Below are 22,780 nucleotides of genomic sequence, written 5' to 3' on the forward strand. Positions count from 1 at the left end.
CATACATACATTCATACATACATAAATACATACATACTGTTATTAAAAAACCTAGTTCAACATGATCGAAAACCGATTAAAAACTGACACTAATTACTGGGAAAACCCTTGATATAGTGCAGTCAACCGAGCAATGTGGATGTCCCGCGCTCAGACATTTATTTACGGACTTGATTATGTTTTCAATTTAAACCAGAGTGGTCATTTAGAGGGTCTGGTTCTAGATTTGTTTCATTCCGTCTTCGTAACATTACTGCACAGCAGGTCAAATTGAAACCCTAATGTAAGTTACATTACATGTAAGTTCAACTAGATCCGTTAAGCAGACGTTTACTATATTTAAGTATCACAAATTAACTATTTCAGCGAAACACAATAACACAGCGCAGTCACCTCAATATCAGGTGACCATCATCGACCATCATCGACTAGTGAGAAATGACAAATGTGGTAATTGTAATGGTAAGCAAAAAAAAAAAGTTTTACTTTTCTTCATGCCAGCGCCTGTTCTTTTGCTCAACGGTTTACGGTGAATTAAAATTAAAAATTAAATTGCCACTTTAAATTATTTCGCTATTTTAATGTTTCCACTTTACGCACTGGATGAGTTCTAACTTTTGAGTAATTACGTAGTAAAGTAATTACTATTTCCATCGTTCGCTTCGAATCAAAAGAAAGTCACTATTTTGGAACAGTTTCTCTCATCAAGTAAAAACGAAATGAAAATGGGAGAAAGAGAAACTGTTTGCTTGAGGAAAAAACACAAATTAGTCGCAAAAAGTTCACGCGAATTTTACTGTACGTCGATGACTAACGTGAAGTTCCACGAACCATGGCGAAGTTGAAGCTCCCCTATCCAAAACTGGGAACATTTGATTACACATTACAGTTTGCCCTACGCTTGTGGTTCGTTTTCACCCTTCCGTGCGATATGACTCATAAACAACTAGTAGAATCATTTTCCGACTTTCATCAATAATCAAGCAACAGTTTCGATTTTATGCCAATAAGCTGAGTGACAAATTTAAAAAAATCGGAGCCTCAGCTCAACTTCGAAAACTACGATCGAAAAGAACACTTAAAAAATTATTTTTGTGCGACATGGTGGAAATTTCGCAGTATTTTTCAACAAATTATCACCAGGTATTTGTATTTGTGTAGCTGTTTCTAGACATGAAACATATACCTACTAGGCCCCACACTTTCGCCATGGCTTCGTTCTTCGGTTACAACGTTGGAAAATAACTGTCAGGAACCAGCCTAGCCCGCCTCCCAAGATGTCACAGTTCGGTCAGGAAAGGGCCGCGTAAATAATTTATTGCTGCCAAACAATTTACTTGCAGTAATACTTTGTCGGTGTGTGTGCGCTTGGAATCTTTTCTTGTTGGGAAAAGGGACTCCTTCCCAGTTCTTTATGCCTTTGAAAAGGAGCTCCGCAGACAATATTATAAACAAGGCTTTTCGTTCAAAATTGAATGCGGACGCGATTTTCACTATGAGGATCTGAATTAGAAAGTATCTATTCGGAATATTGCCTGTTCAGAATGGTTCAAGCAAACAGCTTTTTTGACCCAACAAATAAAGAGAGACGGTAACAGTTCGCAGAGAAGTTATTGAACCAAGTCTTGATTAAATATAGCTTACACTCTGAGATCGCAAAGATAAAAAATAGTGTGAACAATATATATTAGATAAAACCATAAACTTTATAAATTAGATAAATTCTTAAATGTAAAAAATATAAATTAGATAAATTCATCAAAAAGTTGACATTGTAAAAATACAAAACTATGTCGTTTATCGAAGGCCTTCGAATGTGTTATTAAGGCAGTATACTTTTCACACTTTAAAACAGACAGGTTTACATATTTCCATTAGCTGTTACATAATCCAAGTCAGTTTTAGAAAAGCTTGAAAACAATCACTCTAGATAATTGTTTCGAATCGTTGTTCGATGTTATCTCGTGATTGCTTGACCGATAATAAAATTTAGAGGTTATGACTGACGAAAAAACTTTTCGCTCTGAGAAAACGGAATTATCAATGCCAAACTTTTTACGCGGTTTGTAAAAAGATGAGTGTTCATTTTAACCATTTTTTTAATCATTATTCATTATCGTTCAAAATTCTCTCAGGTGGAATCATTTAACATGTATTAAATAATTTCACTGATAGCAGTTCAATATTCAATATTTTCCATATTCCATATTCCATTTCCATATTTAACATATTCTAAATAAATGACTGTAACATTATTAATTGAATGTTAATATTTCTCTCATTGCAGGTAAATTGACATGTTTGGATTGATTGTTGATTTCTTTATCATGGAAACTTTTATATTCTAAACAGTAGTCGTACTCAGATTAAGACAAGCGAGTGTGTGATCCTGCTTACCACGTGAATATGATAAGTTTCAGCCCTCGTTAAGTATATAAAAATGAAATTATTGATTATGCATTGAAGGTTTTTTAAACATGTGCATTTTTTTCAATGTGTTGGGTGGTATGGAATTTTGTGCCTCTCAAAACGTAGCTAGAATGATTTTCGATCGGTTTCTTTACATACAATTGTATAAGTTGTTGTTTGAAAACTTTGGTGGAACTTAGAATATTCTACCATTTTTGTAATATGACTGGAACAATGCCATCATAAAAACGATTACGTTTCCAAAAACAAACCGTGTTAAAAACGAAACGTACTAAAATGCCATACTATAGGGAACTGTAGACATATTTAAATTCAAACAAATGCTTCCAATTTCGCCTTTAAACATCACTTGATCATGTAGCATTCAAAATTCCTGCTATTCGGATGTGGAGGAATAGGCATACTCAAAAATATCGATATATCTGTTAACAACGGACCAATTTTTACAATATTTAGCTTGTTGAAAAGTATTACTATAACCTATCTTGATACATTTACTAGTTTGGAGTGAAGTCTTTTTCACTTCACTGAACAAATCTCCAATTATTATTGCAACCAAGCGTTAATAAGCCAATGTATTTGGTGTATTTTTGATGTTGTATATCAAGAATATATGCTGGAAGACGAATTTTGCGCTGAATCCTATTCGCAGTCACTCGGATTTCAATCAAACTTTCTGGATATGTAAAGTTTGTCTCAAAATGTCATTATGCATACTTTGTTTGTCCAAAATCGATCGTGGCTGTCTTTTGAAAGGGCTAGACTTTTTTACCATATTTTTGAAAATAATTGTAGTATAAAAATTACGAATCCTGCAATAAATTGTTGTGCTAGTAATATTCCCAAAATTAGTCTAATTTTCGAAAAAAAATACTGAGAAAATTACTCATAGAATCCTTTAGTGAAAAAAATCAGTTTGGACGAGGAATAGTTTTTGTTTAAAATTTTCAAAATTCTCCACGACAATGTATGTGTAAAACATGACACTGCTTTTCCTGCACAGAAATAATCTAACGGGTACCTTGTTCAAATCCAGGTGATTGTTTCCTAGAGCTACATCTGAAAACTGTCTTCCACTGTCAGATACATTGGTTGAAAAGCACTCCCATTCGAACCGGACAACGGCCCAATCTAGTATCGACCACAGCGGAAGTAAATCGGAACGTTAAGATTCAACATGTACGATTCGGTTTAATGACGCAAACTATAAAATTACTAAAATATGTATATCTGCATCAGATTCCGGTTAACATCTGGCCAACCGACGACCAACCGATAAGAGAATCGAACGGACCGAGCCGTTGTCGAAAATTTTCCCACATGCCAATGCCAGTTATCGATGATAGCCGCCCAAGGTTTCTGTTCTGATAGCACAACTATGTTAGCGCAAGCTTCCTGTCCAAAGTAACAAGCCACGTCGTTTCGCACAGTGCACACATGAGACTGTAAATGGGGAGGTACTCTCTTGTTTAATGTGAAAATATTGCTCCGACACAATTTCACTTAGATAGGCTATATGGCCAGGTCCGTTCTTCCGAACATTCAAACTTGGCTCTAGCCTGCTCGAAGTGAAACCAACATTATGCTATATCATAGTGCCACCTGTTACCTTAGTTTCACCCGCACCAGCTTCACCACCGTCATCATCGCGATCATCATCATCACCATCATCTTCGATGGTAGTTCCATCGGTGGCCCATCCGTTCTTACTGGTAAACCATTTCCCCTCAGGTGGAAACATTGCCTACCACCTCGTATTGCCGTATGCTGCTTCTATTGCTGTTTATGTTCATCAATCACGTGGTCTGATCTGGTTTTTGAGGTTGTGGCTACAGAAAATTATGATTTATTAGTGCCGATTTCGAACCTCACACACCACAGCCCGCTATCAGCCGGGTGAGGGAGATTTGTCAGTTCAAACGGGGCCATATTCAGCTACTGCAAAACTGAGTACGATGGTCACGTTCAGCTCGCACCGTACCAAACCACTTTACGTTGTGTAGGCTAGGTAAGTTTGAAAGCAGAGGTACGTTGATTGGATGACCACAGCATCAAAGACCTGGGAAATTCGTTCATTCGTTGGGATGCAATGTAATGTCCAAAAAACTAGTACATACTCTCCCCGGTCATGGTTGGTCGAACCATCGAAGCGACAGTTTTCAGTTGGTGAAAGTCTACTAGGGTAATCGTTGCGATGATTGTGCGTTTGCATTTATAATTAGAATGATCAGTTTTCCTAGTGAATACGTTGGAAGTATGTGTTTTATTCAAAGAAAATGGAGGAAATATAAGAGCTCAAATGACACACAACGGGAAATCACGCCCTTCGCATCAACACTTAGGCGGAGCAATCCCGCATCGTACCCAAAATATATGTTCAATTTCGAAACACGCGCATTTTAAAGATTGACATTCCTCTCACACCAAAATCCAGAAATAATCTCAGCAACGCTCTTAGACATAAAAAGCTCAACCAACGGTTGGCCCCGGGGGAAACAAAATTCAATCAACAGAATCAACCATCCCGAAATCTAAGTCTGAAACAAATCCGTCTACGTGTCACTCCGCTGCCATCGTTCTTTCCCGGGTCCCCCATGCCTTGTCGCATCAAACGAAATCAAACCGTTCTAATCTGACGTGTACGTATCGAAAGCTTCAATCTGGCTCGGATGTGCTAACGACGATCCATTAACCCGACCCGAAGCTCCGAAACCCTTTACTCTCACTTTTGCCAATTGTTTTCGGCATCACTCCGCAGCCCCACCTTACTGGGCTGATCGATTTTCATCTCCACCCGTCGGATGATCATAGTGCAATCAAGCCACGAGGAGACACCCAGAGTTCAAATACTGAAGAAGAGTTCATTAACCGAATGCTACAGGTTTGAGTCTTCAATCGTAAGGTAAAAGTGTTTGTGTGCCCTGTCGCTGACCGAAACTACAAAAAAGAATCAGTAAAAACATGATGAATAGATAGAGACTTGAATCCGATTTCGTGGCTTGATGAGGAGTCACACAAACGACCAGTCGACCAAACGAACCGATGGATACAAATCTAAGGTAGGATGTACCTATGTATCTCTCTGTACCTTTCGAGAGCAGGAGACTGGATTATTTAAAGACCCTCTTTCGAGAGTAACTGACCGTTTTCTTTGCTTGATTTTCTTGGTTTGGGAATCGTGTTACAGCATCTTCGGCTAGCATGTAAAAGCTGAACGAAAGTAGCTTCTGGTCCCAGTCAGTTGGAGTGTTTAACCTCAAGGGAAACCAGAGGGCCCAAATAGCAAGTGTTTCCAAACGGTCTCCCAAAGTAAACAAAACACGTCCATTGCTCTAATGACTCTGCCAACGGTGTGCCACACTTGACCAAATATGGAGGGAGAGCCCAGAATGGCACGATAATGTACATAAACATTTTAAGTTTATTTAGGATTGTAATAAATTTTGAATGGAGATGAAACAACGTTCCTATTCTTGGCCGTGCCTAGAAGTAGTGCAAATTGAGAATCTGCGGATATGGGACAAATTTATGCTTCGACCAAGAGAAGTGCAGATTGTTCTCGAGTTATGTTAGCAAACCATGATTAATTCAAGTATGTGGGTTTCGATTTTAATATATCAAGCGACTACTATACTGTAGGTTCAAAGAATTTGTACTCAATATGTTGTTTATTTCATTATTTCTTTACAGGAATATTTACATAGTTGAGCAATGAGGTATGAACAGGTGATTTAGAACACATGACTTGTTAAGGGGGGTATGGTCTGAATGATGAAAAAAATCATCATTTTTGTGATTTTTTTTTCATAATTATCGTTCAACAAAATGAATTCAAATGTTTTGCATGATAAAAAGCATCATTCGAACAGAATTTTGTAATTTTTTCGAGGAAAAATAATGATTAATAAGTCGGTGAAGAGGTATTTTTGAGGACGCTTTGTAAAAATCATGATTTGCGGTGTCCACTGTATTTCAGCGCAGACTAATCAAAAGTGAACAAATCAAAGCAGCATAGTTAGAGTAGAAGTTTTCCTAGACCCCAACGTTTCTGTTTGATTTTTTTTCAATTTTATTTAATTTTTGGTGGTTTTTCAAAATGAAAACTACGGTTTATCACGAAAAAATCCACCATTTTGTAGCTGTAAAACCTCCCCAAAGTAACAAACAACGAAAAGGAAAACGTTTCGGTCTGGTTTTTTATATAGAGAAAGTGTATGCAGAATTTGAACAAAACTGATGCAGTAGTTTTTGAATGATGATGGACACGGACTTTCAAAACCTGCTTTCGAGAAAAACGCGTTTAAAGTTTTTTGTCTATAAAATCAATGGAAACACTAAAAACATGTTTTGCACCGAAGTGCAACGTCTTTATTGAAGTGCCGAACAACTTTCTACCCACTATATTATTACTGTAGTTGATTTTTCAACAAAATTTCTTCATTTAGATCTTTTTTGTACCTAGTGTTAGCTTGTTTGTGACTAGTGCATATGACTGTTTTAGTTTTTTTATGTATCGTGTTTAACTCATCAGTGTATCAGTAGTTTATGTTGTGCTACTTTTGCGCGATTCAACATTATTCCCTAAGTAAATATTTACTTCCCTGCGATGCAAAACCAGTTTTTTGCAAATAGCATTTAATTTCCGTCTACTTAGGGTTAATGTTGAACCGCGAGGTGTCATCAGTAGTTCAACATAAACGGCTAACACTGATAAGTCAAAGGTGAAACGTAAAAAAACGCAAAATTTCTTGTTCATCCACGGTTGAGTATTCGATTAGCTGAGAACACTTAACATTGAGAAATCCACTCTTTAATCACTTCTAGTTCCCTACCGTATTTCGTTGGCCACAAAAAAGCATTACAAATGAAAAATCTACACAATTTACAAATGTCGATTGATTGATTTCGCTGTAAATAATTCAAAAGTGTTAGATATTCAAATTTTATTCGATATACTGATAATATTAGACTACAACAACAGAATATTATTCTCCACATTTGCTACTTAGCCATTGTAGACTAGCTGGCGCACCTTCTTGCGAACGTTCCACATTAAATTATGTACAGACTTCTCGGCGACAAGTTTTGACACTTTTTTCAAATCTTTTTCGAACTGTTGAATGGTTTCAACTATCGAGACATGTTTCCTATGATGTGCCTTCGTTAATGTCCAAAATTCCTCAATTGATCGAAGCTGTGGACAATTTGGTGAATTCATGTCTTTTGGGACGAAAGTGACATTTTTGGTAGTATACCATTCTACCGTTGATTTCGAGTAGTTGCAAGAAGCAAGATCTGGCCAGAAGACAACAGGATCCTTGTGGCTTCGAATCATGGGTAGAAGTCGTTTTTGTAAACATTCCTTGATGTATATTTCGCTGTTCATTGAAGCAGTGATGATGAAGGGTTTCGAAATCTTACCGCAGCTACAAATTGCTTGCCAGACCATACATTTCTTACCAAATTTTTCAACTTCAATCGATGTCTCGGACTGGTTCAATACTTGACCTTCTCGCACCATATAATTTTGTGGTCCCGGCAAGGATTTGTAATCGAGTTTCACGTAGGTTTCGTCGTCCATGATTATGCAGTTCAAATTTCCAGCAAGAATCGTATTGTACAGCTTTCGAACCCTCGGCCTGATCGATGCTTCTTGTTTCGGACTACGTTTTGGTTGTTTCTGGTTCTTATAGGTTCGAAGATTCAAACGTTCTGTAGCACGAAGAACATTTGACTTCAAAGTGCCCACTTTTTTGGCAACATCCCGAACTGAAACCTCCTTCTTTTACACGAACGCCTTCAGTATACGTTTATCCAACTGAGGGTTAGCAAGGCCTTTTTTCGACCCGTTTTCGGTGTATCCTCAAAGGTGTTTTGCACTTACTCCTTCCATTTTTGCTATCTTTCTCAGAGACAGTCCGCGTTCTGTGCACCATTTGTACACAATTTTTCGACGTTGTTCTGCTGAAAGTCCACGCATTTCGAAACAAACTAATAAAAACGAATAAACAACTGCACAAGTGGTTAGAGAAGAGTGTAAACAACAGGACGCAGCCATAAAAATTGACAGATTCTGAATCATTGCGAAATGGCAGCGGTTTTTGATTGCGTCCATACTTTCTGGGACAGTCTTTACTTGCTAGACCAACAAGAACTGGACTGCATTGGATATGTGAGGAAGAATATACCGAATGATATTTCGACATATCTGTTCTATCATCAAGAAACTAGCCTCGGCATGAATATCCTTTCTGGACGACATCGCTTACGGTGTTTTGAAATTCAAATTTCAAACACTTCTCAAATTGTTTTCTGCGTTGGTTGTGGACTTCACCGACTTAGAAACCGGTAACTTTTAGTTATACTCACATCGAAACAAAGAATGAAGAATCGTGTGATCCCGAGAATGCACACGGCCATTCTGTCATTTGTCATTCTTTGCATTTAGCCCCAAACAAACAATAGACTAATTGAAAAAATAAGCTTACTATCCTCAGCGCAGAACTGACCTTGCATTCACTTGTTTCGCATATATGCAAAACATCCACAAGTCGTTAAGCAATTTCATGTCCACAAGGCTATTAAAACCATTTGTCGCATAAACTGCATGTGGGAACCGGGTATGCGACCCCTTCTCTTGGCACGTGGTTTACGTGTTCCGAAGCAACATTTGAATGCACAGAAGGTGAAATTGATAGATGGAAACTTGCGGGATTTCGGTGGCTTTCGACTACTGCTGCAGCCGTTCAGTTGGATAGTCAACGCCAACGCCGTCCCACTGGGCATTATTAGAAAGAGACACGAACAATGACACGCGTAACAGTTGGAGTGAAACAAAGTGGCTAACTACAAACGCTAACCACTGCACCGATGTTGGGAACGAGTGAGGAGACTGTTTTCCATTGAAAATGGTAAATGTTTTGTAAAAATCATGAAAATAATTCAAACAATGAATTGTTGAGCTGCCACCGCTAGTCATGTTAGTGGTTGTTATGGAAACAATTCCCGGATTATGATTCAAGATTTGTCGTGTCTGTTTTGCGTTGGAATTGTTAGTAATTTGTTGAATGCGTTATTTTTATGATGCACTCTTTTTTTATGATTTCTTGGGTGATAAATTCTTTTAATTCAAAAAAGGATAGAGATTTCCGGCCTCGACGACAGGCGTAACTGTTTCTCCATCTTAAGATATAACAATAAGAAATAAACATTTTGCAACTGTTGTTTTGCGTCACCATCGGAAGATGAGCTTCTTGCTGAAGGTAAAATGTTTCCCCTTCTGGGTTTAAAATGTTGTACCTCGAAATCGTCGATGGATCACGAGATGGAGACCAGTAAGCTGAATGGAGCCTTGCCAAGGTGTGCAACAATCACGATCCGTGTAAATGGCAAACACCGAGACATTTCCATATTGATGTGACTACCGTTGCCGGTTCATCTTTCCTTTAAACACAAACGAAAGATGCCGGCTACGATTACGAAACTTAGCTTTTGCCGTTAAAGGCTGCTGAAACAGTACACTCGAATGTTAGCGACTGCGGAACATTTATGACTTTTAGGTGTCAGCTTGACTTTAGATTATGGGGACGTAAATCACGAACAATGCGATCGGCGAATGTTGCCGGATGAAACTGGATATTGCGATCAAAATATCTCATGTAGGCATCTTTAGAAAAAGATTTCAACTTACCGAATTGAGTGCGAGTGTGCTATCAATTTTGTGGACCCACCTGCAAATAACGAGAAAAAAAGTTTCTTTGAATCATCAGTTACAAACAATGAATAGCAACCTTCCCCATCTCGCATTTTTCACTCAATTTGTGCAGTCGCCGGCCTTCCACATCATATGAATTCAATAAAATATTGTAGAAGGCCCTACTCAAGCTCTCCCTTTATTAAACAGTGCTTAATCAGTGCAACCCGACGGTAGGGCGTGTCCCGGCGTTGGAAAGTTTTACTTCTGGTAACTACGAACTTGTCCCGCAGCAACAAACAGCGGCTACGGTGACCAAAACAGAGTGAAAGTAAACTTTAAACGAAACATCGGAATACTAACCGGAGCTGAAAACTATTAATTGTTTCACTAGAATATGTAACTGTTATGTACACTTCTATGAAATTCATTGGCAACATTAATGAAAATATTACATTCGAAACGAAAACCAATTTCATTTAAACCAACACAAAAAACTACCTATTGTCTTTTTCTATAGAAAGGTAATAGAATTATAGAATTACTAGAGAAATCGACCTTTGAACGGCGCTTCGGAGACCCATAGTGTTATATACCATTCGACTCCGCTCGGCGATATCGGAAAATGTCTGTGTGTTTGTGTATGTTTGGGTGTGCGTGTTTGTGTTATTATCCCAAGTAGCAATCCGCAACTAGTTTCGATATGACTAAGTCCAAATTGTGTTGTAACTAGAGCACGAATATGTTTTTTATGTTATACTGGTTAAAACAAGGTGACAGCAAGTTTCACCATAACACAATTAGTTATGAAATAGTTATTTAGGTTTCCAAATACCGCATCTTTTTGTCATATAGAATAATTATAATTCATAAGCTATCGTTACTTATTCCAAACATATCTTTAATAACAACTATGCTTCTAGCTATCAGTTGAAAATAAGTTTATTTAACTTCAATATTAGCAACCCGTAACTATTTCTGATACCACATAGCAAATTTTTCATTTCTTAATAAACAGATTTTGATTGAAGGTGCATAAAAAACAGTTAATTAAAATTGAATTCCACTCGACAGTTTTAAAATCGTTGTTAAATTTATATCTTGTATCAAGTTTGTGATTTTAAGTACTCTACTACCTTTTTATTGTCGATAGAAAAGTATACTGGATTCGTTCAATGTTTATAACGTCGATGGTGCTAAGTTTCAACTAGCTTACTTGAAAACAAGTTGAAAATAACTTAAAAAAGTTATGGAAAGGTAAGTTTTTTCAGTATGGCATTACAACGTAACGACAACTTTTTTTTAGCCGATTTAGCAAATAGTAGAAACTGCGCTTTTTGAGTCACGCAAGTGGTTAGATGTTAGTAACAATCACTCAAATTTCTGGTTACAAACTAGTCACAAATAAGCTATCGTAACAAAACTTGTTACTTGGGTGTATGTGTGTAATCCTTTTCGCGATTTTTCTATACGATCACTTTTCTCGGAGAGTAACCAATGATCAAGTTCAGAAGTAATATTGAATATGGTTTCGAGAATGTAATCGAATATGCGATGTTAGTGTTTAGTCTCGCTTTTCTTAACTATCCGAAACAATCTGAACGAATTTGTGTTAAAAATCAGTCCAAATTCGTGTCAGAAACTATTGTAACGAGAAAAAAATGTTTTTATGAGACTTTTTGAATGACAAGACAAAAGACATTATCAAGACCTCAAGGTGGATTAAGCAGAGATTTTTTTCTATATGAAAAATACAAAAATGGCTCGAAAATAGATGTGAATTGTATTGGTAATCGAATGAGAACTAATCACATATAAAAGAGGACAATAGATAAAGAAGCTTTCAATCTTCGACTGATTCTAGAATTATGATACTACCGACAAGTTAGGAAACGATGCAATATTCCCTCCAAGATGCGCAAAAATTATCGACCGAAATATTCTTCTAATCGATTCGAACACCAAGAACTAGATAATATCTGGAACGGCATGTGCCTCCGAAATCTGGAAAGAATCATTTTGCTTATCAGTGTCAGAGTTGCCTTGCTCCCAGAGCTGTCATGTGATGGCAGCTACTCTATCCAAACGCCACACAAAAGACTTTATCAAATATTTACACAAAACAACGATAGTCGAACGGCACAACAGTCGTCCCGAAGTGGATACACAGCAGCAGTTTTACCAGTCCAAAAACTATCCTTCGAACGTTCGAGCGGAAGGGAGGAAGGGAGACTTTACTCACATTCGAGTGAATATTTGATCGTTCTCAAAAACTGTCATCTCAGTGTGATCCTTCGAAGAAGTAGCGCACATTTCAAGTTGAAATATTCATTTTGCTCTGATCGGGGCTAATCTTTGTCTTCTATTTTTGTTCTTGGGTGCGTGAAAGTGTAACTGCCGCTTCTGACATCAAGTTCAATCAAACACTCAAGCATGCTGAATCGATACACACACAGTTATTGCACATTCCTTAGATATTGAAATTACACAACTGCATCTCTGTCTACAGACGAAACATGAATACGTGAGTTCGCCTACTACGATACTAAGTGAGGTCACGTGGCAGATAATAATTCATTGGATTGAGGGAACGGTAATCATTCAGGACAGGAATGCCCTGGGCACTCGTGCGTACTACGAATCGACCCCCTGGTAGGAATATTCGATAATAATATCCTGCCGAGTATGGTAGCATATTTTTTGTGTGGCACAATCGGCTGATGAATTATGTGCATTGGTGATATTAATTGCTGGCTGGAATGCGTCGAGATAGCAGCTCAAGAACGCGAATGCGCGGAGTGACATTGATTGTAATTTTTCGCGCTCCTTTAAAGGGCTGTGAGTCGTGATGATTTAATAACGAATCGCTTGGACACTGACGCAATCGACCATAATGACGCCAACGCGAAAAGATTTGAGCCTCCTGAATTTCGACCGTAATATCATTTTAGAGTTTTCTCCGAGATGTGATGCTATGTGGTGAATGTGCTGTGAACATCAATCATCAACCTACAGTAATCAAACTACATTCACAGGTAGTCGAAAACTCGTCAATCAACTACTCCATAAAGCATTCGAATGTGTGGTCAACCCATCTCAACACTGTAGCTTATCCGCCCTTGAGCTGAGCGTTTACTCCACATGAGCATGGCCAGCTACAATCGACTACAGTCGCATTTTTGTTCGATTTTCTCACCAACCGTTTACCGGACGATGCCAACGACTGTCATGCTGTGAGTCGGTCTAAGATTTTCGCACATTTATCATCAGCCTCTTTCCCATGCTTCCACAAAAGCACAAAGAGGCAAAAGCTCGGAACAAAGAATCAGCAGCAGAGTTAGCGATCATTAAGCTAAAATATATGCATGATAACTGCCGGGTGCTAAACCCAAGCTAATATGTTGTCTCTAAAACACTGGTTTGTAATATAACTAAACGATTTTTTCACGCGGAACACTGGCTCGCGAGACTTCATAAACTTTATGCGCGTTGTTTTAGTCATGATGCTGGGTTCACAGTGCCCGAGTGCAGCGTGATGACGAATGTGAGAAACGCCGAGAGGTGATGGCGATTGAGTTGCACTCGATAGAACATCGCCACGAACGGGTTACTAAATTTCTTTGGTATTTTGGTTTAGTTGCATGAATTATGAACGTGGCAGATGAGCCACAATTTATCCAAATTTGAAGAGAGTTTTGAGTTTGAATTCCATTTGAGCTTCGGTATCAAAATAGAAGAATCATTAATGCACCATCAGTAAAACGCTATACACGCTTACTATAAAAAATTACACCAAACCTTTAAAATAGAAGAATCTCCATTAACACACAGTGAATCTAGGGAGAACATAATAGAAAACTCTATGAAAATGAGGCTCGACTTCAAATGTATATTTTAGAAGGAATTATCACATTAAAATACCACAACAAAAAGTACAAATTGCCAAATATCTACGAGAACGTAACCCTTCAGTGAAGGTGGTCTGATTCCTGATTGAATATTATTAAATTTTATCTGAATCCGAGTTTCAGTTTCGGAGTTACATGACCAGGAACAGTTATTTTTTTCTGAGATTTAGAACTGATTTTCCTAGACTTAGAATCAATTGAAGGGTCTTATGTTCCCATGAGCTATTATTAGTTTCATTTGGGCTGATCCTTCTATTTTTTTTTTCAGGGATCTATTCTGACATTCGTCGTTCCCGATCAGGAAACTTCTGTATTTGGTAGCACAACTTGTTTGCTAGTATTTCTGTTTGCTGTGCCGTGTTCCATCATGGCAACACTAGACCACATGAATCCAAGGTCACTCGTAAAAAGGCGGGTGGGTAATGTCAGAGACATAACTGGATGTCGTTAATACGAAAACAACAGGCATGATCCTTAATACTTCCGAATATCAATTAGTTGATCGATTGTATGAATTATACAAGCATTCCCCTTTTTCACTACTAGCATTTGAAACGATGCACCTAAACTAAAGTTAGTTACAATAAACATTCTGAAACATAATTAAATATTATGAAATAACCAGTATAGTTCTTTATTATAAAAATACAGATTAATCTGTATACGTGGCAACCCTGTTTCGCACGGCATATTTCCAAACGACACTCATTCTAGTATGAAGATGTGTTCTACATCAAAACTTTCATTTTCGTATTGCGTGAGTCGTAATTGAATGTGCTAGTGACGGTGCAAACTTATGGCGTTTTTCATTGAAAAACACTGGTGGCGTGGATTGCTCTGGTTTTGCACTTTCGAGCAAAAATGGTAATGAAACACCGTCAGAATGTTGCATTTCTGCTCGAAAGTGCAAAACCAGAACATTCCACGCCACCAGTGTTTCTCAATGGAAAACGGCATTAGTCTACTTCCATTTTGATAAATCTGATGCTTTTGGAACAAAAGAGATAATTCAACTAATTCTTCATGATGATCTGTAGCACTGAAAAGTGCTTTGAATTGTCCAACGACCAACAGAATTTGCATTTAGACTTCAACTAGCAGGCTTCTGCTGTAGTTTCACTGTGTGGCTGGCCCGATGTTACTTTCGTGTGTGTCGTCCTTCTGTATCCTCTGCTCACAAAATGATAGAAAAAGTGCAAAATCACCTCGCTGGAGCAGCACATATTTTGCTCTCTTCCTCAGAACGCGTTCTGATTGGCTGGTGCTCAAATGGATAAAGTCAAACAGATTATAGATACAAAACAAGCGTCATTTATCTTCCTCTTTGTTACTCGTTGATACCAAGCATTTCAGAACGGTTTAATTTTTAATAATTTGCGATTATGTCACACAATTGAAAATTTCATCATAAAATTATGATCATATTTCCGATGGCATGTAGCAAAAATTATGTTGATACGTTAGATACAACAAGAGATATTCACGATCAAAAGCTTATCACTCTCTCAAAGGGTAAATTTGAAAAAGGTGCCCCATAGTACAGTAAGTCGTATTCACGACAAAAATGACTAAAGCTGAGAACCTCAATCTTGCACCTCCACATAATTATTTGCTTCGTTCTCGTAGGATCTATTTGATTAATAAAACGACAGGTGGGTAATGTCAGAGACATAACTCGATGTCGTGAATACGAAAACAACTGACATGTTCCTTAACACTTCCGAATATCAATTAGTTGATCAATTGTATGAATTATGCAAGCATTCCCCTTTTCCACATTTTTCGCAAAAACAAAGAAGGCTTGACTTGATCTAGATTACTGTGAATTTCACACAGCGAAAAGTGCAACAATCAAATCAAACAGTTCTAGATTTGCACTAAACTGAGGATATTTCCCTTCGATTTGCGAGCAAGATGTCCTAATAGTTCTTTAGAAAACTTTTAGAGCCATTAGAACGGATGATTTTGTGTAATGCTCTCCAGCGTTGCTTTTTCACCAATGCAAATGACTGGCATCTGTTACGTAATCGCTCTTGTCGGAAGCGAAACTAGTTTCGCAAACGACACAAAATACATCTGCTCGCAGTGGCGATACAATCCAAACTGATCCAATTTTTGTTGAGAGGCTTGTTTTTACCAGACTTCGTTTGTAGCTTTTTCACTAATGGGCGGTCCTAACGGCTATAAAAATAGTCGCATACAGAATTTTAATGTCGATTAATTCATTTCGGATTTGCATTTCATTGAAAGCAACTATCAGGATGCTGTACGGGATTCATTCCTGCCTTTCAGAAGGACCAAATTGTGGAACTCACTACGATATTAAGCACTGTTCGGAACATTTTTCTCGAACGTTTTGTTGTACATCAGCTGGTATTTTGTTCTCTTCCTCAGAACGCGTTCTGATTGGCTGGTGTTGACATGGGTCAAATGAGACAGGTTTTTCAATAGTGTACTATTGAAATACTTCGATGCTTTTTCTCTAGAGCTTAAGTTGAAAAATTTCGATTCTATTGGTAGTTAGATTATATAAATCCTTTCGCAGATCACTGAGCTATGAGCTTTAAAAATACGAGCAAGGCAAACGCGCCTTATTGATTATCCCCTTTGATACTCGTTTATACCAAACATTTCAGAAAGGTTTAATTTTGAATTATTTGAGATTATGTCACACAACTGATAATTTTATCATAAAATTGTGATCATATTTCCGATGGCGTGTAGCAAAAATTATGTTGATTCGTTAGATACAACAAGAGATATTCACGATCAAAAACTTATCACTCTCTCAGAGGGTAAATTTTGAAAAGGCACCCCGTAGTAAAGTAAGTCGTATTCACGACAAAAGTGGGTGGGTAGTGTCACAGACAAAACTGCAGAACGTGAACACGAATAAAACTGACATGCTTTTTTCAAGCATCCGAATATGGATAATCGTTCGTTTTAGCAGATTATGTGAATTTTGCAGCATTTACTGCTTTGCTTTGTGAATTTTGCAGCATTTACTGTTAGTGCATCTTATTGACGACAAACATATTCTACTACACAATTAATTAACACGAAGCAGTTTATTTTCGTGTAGATTTAGTTACTCAGAAGAGTTAAACTTTGCCTAACCCTTTATTTAACTATAGCTATAACAAAAATTTGCGAAATTGAAGTTATTTTTTTCATCCGTTAGACCCTATTCAGCTTAGCAGCTCCTTATAGATGGGCTAATCAGATCGAACAAAATAGACAATACATAATCGATTGAGTTCAGTATATGTACTGAAAATTCTGACACGACCTTCGTTTTCAATAAAAAATAAAAAGTTTTCCGAAAAATAGAAAGCTTTTATATGATTTAAAAGATTAGTTTTGTTATTACTAAATCTAGTTGTTATCCTTTTCCCTAGAGGAAAGGCTACGCCATCCAGCGAATTAAATGGAGTCGATGGTCCACTTTTGACGTCCACGTCCATTGGTTCTGTATCACTGTTGTTGGTGGAATCATAGTTGTTTCTTATATTATTGCTGTTATTTAATTAGACGTTGGGTTTGCTTAAAGTTGAATCAGGCATGCAACATTGTTGATGCCTGTTACAGAAGTACTGGGGTTGTTTGGGGCCGATGTGAGTGATGATGACTCCTTGTCCAGTTTCTTGCACGGCTTACTGCTGTGAACACACAAAAAAATTGAATTTTACGGGAGATCTGATAGCAAATATGATGCAATTCATTAAGACCCAGATTGTCTAATGACAGAAAATTCCATTTGTAATTACTTAATGCAAGCAGATGTGCGTTTCTGGATGTCAGTCGATTAAAGGAAGTACTAAGTAAGTAAGTGTTCCAATGATTCTCGGTTCAGGTCACCACTCTCGCTACGGCCGATTCAGAGTGAACAGAACCATTGCATGGCTGGTGCTACGATCCTACTGACACTACGAATGCTCTACGTAATGCATGTTATTATTGTCTTAATCCTTTTACGACTGTGAGATGTCCAGGACGAAATATGTCAGTACAACACAATATTCTAGCTATTGTGGGTGTAAAGTAAGAGCATATCACCAGAAAAGCATAGCAGGATGCAAAAGTTTCCTATAATTTCATGGGACATATTTTTCCTTATGATCCTCAGAAATAATATATCGTAATTTGAATTATTGCTTTTATTGCTTTAATTATCAGAATAGTAAAATAAATAGTTAATTATGGTATTCTACGAACCGATTTCGTTGACTTGATTAGCACAAGTGGATGTTGCACATAACACATTTAATATGTGATCTATTTTCTATACGTGACAGTTCTTTTTTTTTGTTCGTTCAGAAACAGGCGACAAGCCTTGGAAATGAGTTTTTTAACATTCAGTAAAAAAAACTTATCGATTTAATAATAATTGAAGAATCGATAACGATTTTCATAGAAGGGAAAATATTTCCCCATGACCGTTAAGGGGTTGAGGGGGCGATAAAAAACACTATTTTTGGGATTTTGTTCGGAACTATCGTTAAAAAAAATTGATGTGGTAGCCGTTTTCAATGTTATAATATTCATTCATTCGAGCAACATTTTGTAATTTTTTCGTGGAAAAATATTGAGAAATTTTCCGGTGAAGGAGTGTTTTTGAGGACGCCTCTTAGAAATCATGGTTAGCGATGTCCACTGTATCTCAGAACAGACTAATCGGAAGTCAACAAATCAAAGTAGTAGAATTATAGTAGAGATTCCTAGACCCTAAAGTTTTTTGAATTTTTCGTGGTTGTTTAAAGTCAAAACTACGATTTTGCACAAAAAAAATCTGCTGTTAACCTTCCCAATGTATCAAAAGACGAAAAGGAGAACGTTGGGGTCTGTGATTTTACATGTAGAAAAAGTGTGCAAGATTTGAAAGAAAAATACGAAGTAGTTTTCGAATGACAACGGACACAGACTTTCAAATCCTGCTTTCGAAAAAAAACGCGTTTAAAGTTTATTATTCATAAAATCGAAAGAAATAATTTATTTTCCTAGGGTCTAACACTTTCGAAAATTTATATTTTTTCTCTTTATTTTATTATAATAAAACATTTCAAGAATGTTTTGTCATATTTTCAAGTCAATCGAAGCATAACTCTGGGGCCTCTGCGCTTAGAGCTCTTGCCTCTTCACAGTATAAGATAGACTTGAAAATTTCACAGAATATTATTGAAAAGTTTTGCTACAAGAAAATATAAAGAAAAAATAAATGATTTTTCAAAAGTGTACCCTACGCTCCCTAAGCAAATTCAATTGCTTTGCACTCCATAAAGAATTGAATGTAGATTTTGCTATTCATCTTATTTAGCTGCAGTAAATGCATTTGGTTTAATTCATGGTACATTTGTTCCTCAAGCAAGGTTTAAATTTTATGTATCGAAGGTCAATAAACAACTACCCAACTGCTTGATTAAGTCTAGCAGATTTTTGGTTTCAATTCAGCAGATTTTATCCCTAGAAAACTGACATTATTTGAAAACAACGACTTACTGATCTGAGAATATGACATGAAAACTCTAGTATAAACATTTTCAGCCTTGAGATTTACCATCCGAGAAACTTTCCAGTTCCAATGTTTAACAAATCTCCAAGGAACCACACTTTGGTTTCGGTACTCGAGTGAACTTCAAAAATTAGTTCCTATCATAAGCCACAAATTCTGAATAATTGAATAACTAGCTTGTGACACATCTTCCATCGCAAAGATTGCAACAGCACGAATACCTGGCCATTCTAGTTGTTGTTAATTAACAATTAACACAAACTCATTGCAACACCCCGTCGCAAGCGTCAATCGTGGACGGCTTTTCGCCGTACCGGAATCAGATTGATTGGCCGTGACTCAACCGGTCCAATCACCCTCGACATACTTCTAATTAAAGTTTCAGATCACATCCTCACCTAGAACCGGGCTGACGTTCGGCTGGCAATTAGTCATACTTTTTGGAAAGTGTTTCTTGTGAAAAGCGTTGGCTATTGTGTGAACGAACGCAGCTCGGGTTCATCTGATCAATAATCAAGTTTGAATGAGGTGACGTTTTGGTGGGAGGGTTTCGTTCGTCGTACAACTTACTCAAGTCCAGTATAGCCATTCATCAGCAACACTCCTTTGTAATTGCTATCGTTGCAGGTAAGCCTCCGGTTGTGCAGTTGCAAATGGTGTTATGAAGGAAGGTCTCTTAGATCTCCGATGGCGTAGCTATGGAGTTTTTGCGTTCTTCATTCTACCGTACTTTAGCTCCGTAGAAGCTGTTCGACCGGTTTTAGCCGATACATTATAGATGGAAACCGTTTAGAGGAAACCGGCCAAGGGCACACCGGACTGTTGAATCGGTCGATGCAATTTGTGGGATGTGGTGCCATGCTACCGATGCTTACGGGTTTGGCCAGCATGGCAGTCAATCGTTTTTTAGCAGAAAACAAAGCCACCAAAGGATGAATCATTATAACATGGAGGGGTAAGGTTATTCATCTATTATTTATTGGAAACATGTTTGAAGCTGTTGGTTAGAAATAAAGAAGTTTTGGCCGAGAGCTTTGCAGAAGTACGATTTTAAAATGAGTTCTGAAACATTTTACAACAGCCGACGCTTCGAGCGGAACATAACCTGGCACACACATACTGCGCACCATAAATCGTCGATACAATCCAGCCCATTTGAAAGTGCTGCTTAGCGTTCCTGTCCCTGACCCGAGTCGCAAATACAGTGATGAGATCCAGTCGAGTTAAAGAATTATATCGCACACCAAGCTCTGTAATAATGTATGAAAGTAAGTACGAGGAGCTATGCACTGACAGAGAACAGTCTGGCACACTTGTCGTGTTTCTGCAACGGTGATACGTTTGCTGAATCTGCTTTCTGGCAGACAGTCAGTCAGGCAGGCACATATGCTGGAATTTATAAATCTCTTCCAAGCCGCCCCAGTCTCCAGCCTGCCTGTCTCCGTTTATTCCTTAGTACCGCAGCCAAATGAACCAACCAACGTGTGAGTGTATGTGGGTGGATGGGAGGGTGTTCGCCGAAAGAAACCCGCAGAGCTTCCGTCGTTTATCTCGTAAGTGCTTTCTCATCTTCAATGTTCTCGGCTTTCCTGTAGCCAAGTCGAATGTAGGCCTAGGCCCAAGGGTGAAAGAGAGGAAACGAGTGAGTGAGCAAGCGAGCGAGCGATCTTGGGAGGCGAAATCCTATTTAAATTAAAGATGTCAGCTTATTTCGGTATCTCGGATTTTCGAAATGGAAATAATATTTATTTATTTAATATTTTATTGTCGTCTTGTTTCCGGGCGTTCCACAAGGACTGTTTTTGCCGAAAGAACATTGGCGTGATGATTCGACCGATGAGAAGGATAGAACTGAGTCTACAATGTGGAAGAAAACCGTATGTGGCAAATTTGTTCCTAAAGCCCTCGTATGTAGTTTGTGAGCAGCAAACGAACGCCATTGATTTACAATTATGATTTCCCAGGAAACATTCTGGCATTAGCTAAACCCCTTGCCAATAAGGCTCAAATCAGCAAGCCTATCGTATGTGGATACCAAGTTATTTATGTTTGCGGATAGAATCGAGACCATATTAATTATGTTTGTGTTGAACGGACGATTAACTATCAAAATTTTCAATTTTGGTGTTCTTAATTTTTCGGTTCAAATTCAGCGCCTGACAATGAATCGGCCAAACGCAGATCTCATTTGTTTGTGTGAAAATTTTATTTCCCAATTAGTTGGTTCTGCAAAGAACACCACCAGGCCATGATTGGTTTCAATTAATTTGCCAAACAAACAAAATTAGAAAGACCAGAGCACTCTTGAGCTAATTAAATTGGAAAAAGGCGGCAACACGAGGCAATCCTGATAAATGGCAGTGGGAGATTCGATTCAAAGGTCAAGGCCTGATGGCACTCTATAAATAATCAAGCTAATGCAGATGTTATTCCGACGGTCGGCGATCATTGACTCAATGAACTCGGTGAATGAATCCTATAGGTTAGAACTAGCAGAAAATGTGAAATTTATTTAGCGGATCACTTTTGTTCTCCAGAGTAATGATAGTGAATACCCGAAGTATTCTCGAACTCTCGCGCAAAAGACCTTCCATTAGCATCTTTGAGTTGGACAATGAGTCACCCATCTAAAAGTCCTATGTCACAAGGAAAATGTTGTCAACTGGGTTTGCAGCTATTCAGCGTCACACAAAACTAAAGGCTGTATTCGAAAAACGTACCTAATCCACCTAGCAGTGAGATGATACCTTCTTTTATAATTCGCATGTGTTTTTTGCATGAATATTCTTCGGTGTTTTAGTTCTCATGACATTATTTGTCACATATACACATACATACACACATGAGAAAGGCAAAAAAACGCTTTCTAAAAATTTGTGATTGAAAATTGATCTAAATTCACGAAATATTTTCAACGATGTGGGATCGATATAAATGAAGTGAGATTATTTGGTCATATATATATATATATATATATATATATATATATATATATATATATATATATATATATATATATATATATATATATATATATATATATATATATATATATATATATATATATATATATATATATATATATAAATATATATATATATATATATATATATATATATATATATATATATATATATATATATATATATATATATATATATATATATATATATATATATATATATATGTATATATATATATATATATATATATATGTGTGTGTGTGTGTGTGTGTTACAA

At 37.3% G+C, this 22,780-nt stretch overlaps 2 protein-coding genes across 13 annotated transcripts in view; one reads left to right on the forward strand and one right to left on the reverse strand.

Annotated features, from left to right (window-relative positions):
* The window catches only part of LOC131435488 (uncharacterized), a 682,557-nt gene that overhangs the window by 271,851 nt on the left and 387,926 nt on the right, over nucleotides 1–22,780 (reverse strand). For 3 of the 10 annotated variants that reach the window (XM_058603424.1, XM_058603420.1, XM_058603425.1), the window contains one exon: nucleotides 10,121–10,160. The exons of the other annotated variants lie outside the window; for them this stretch is intronic. The gene's annotated coding sequence lies outside the window, so the exon portion shown is untranslated. The remainder of the gene's footprint in view (nucleotides 1–10,120; nucleotides 10,161–22,780) is intronic. 10 annotated transcript variants of the gene reach the window in all.
* Nucleotides 1–22,780, forward strand: part of LOC131435491 (fasciclin-3-like) — a 132,855-nt gene that overhangs the window by 35,871 nt on the left and 74,204 nt on the right. The gene's annotated exons all lie outside the window — the stretch shown is intronic.

Source organism: Malaya genurostris, chromosome 3 (assembly GCF_030247185.1).
Source record: "Malaya genurostris strain Urasoe2022 chromosome 3, Malgen_1.1, whole genome shotgun sequence".
NCBI lineage: Eukaryota > Metazoa > Arthropoda > Insecta > Diptera > Culicidae > Malaya > Malaya genurostris.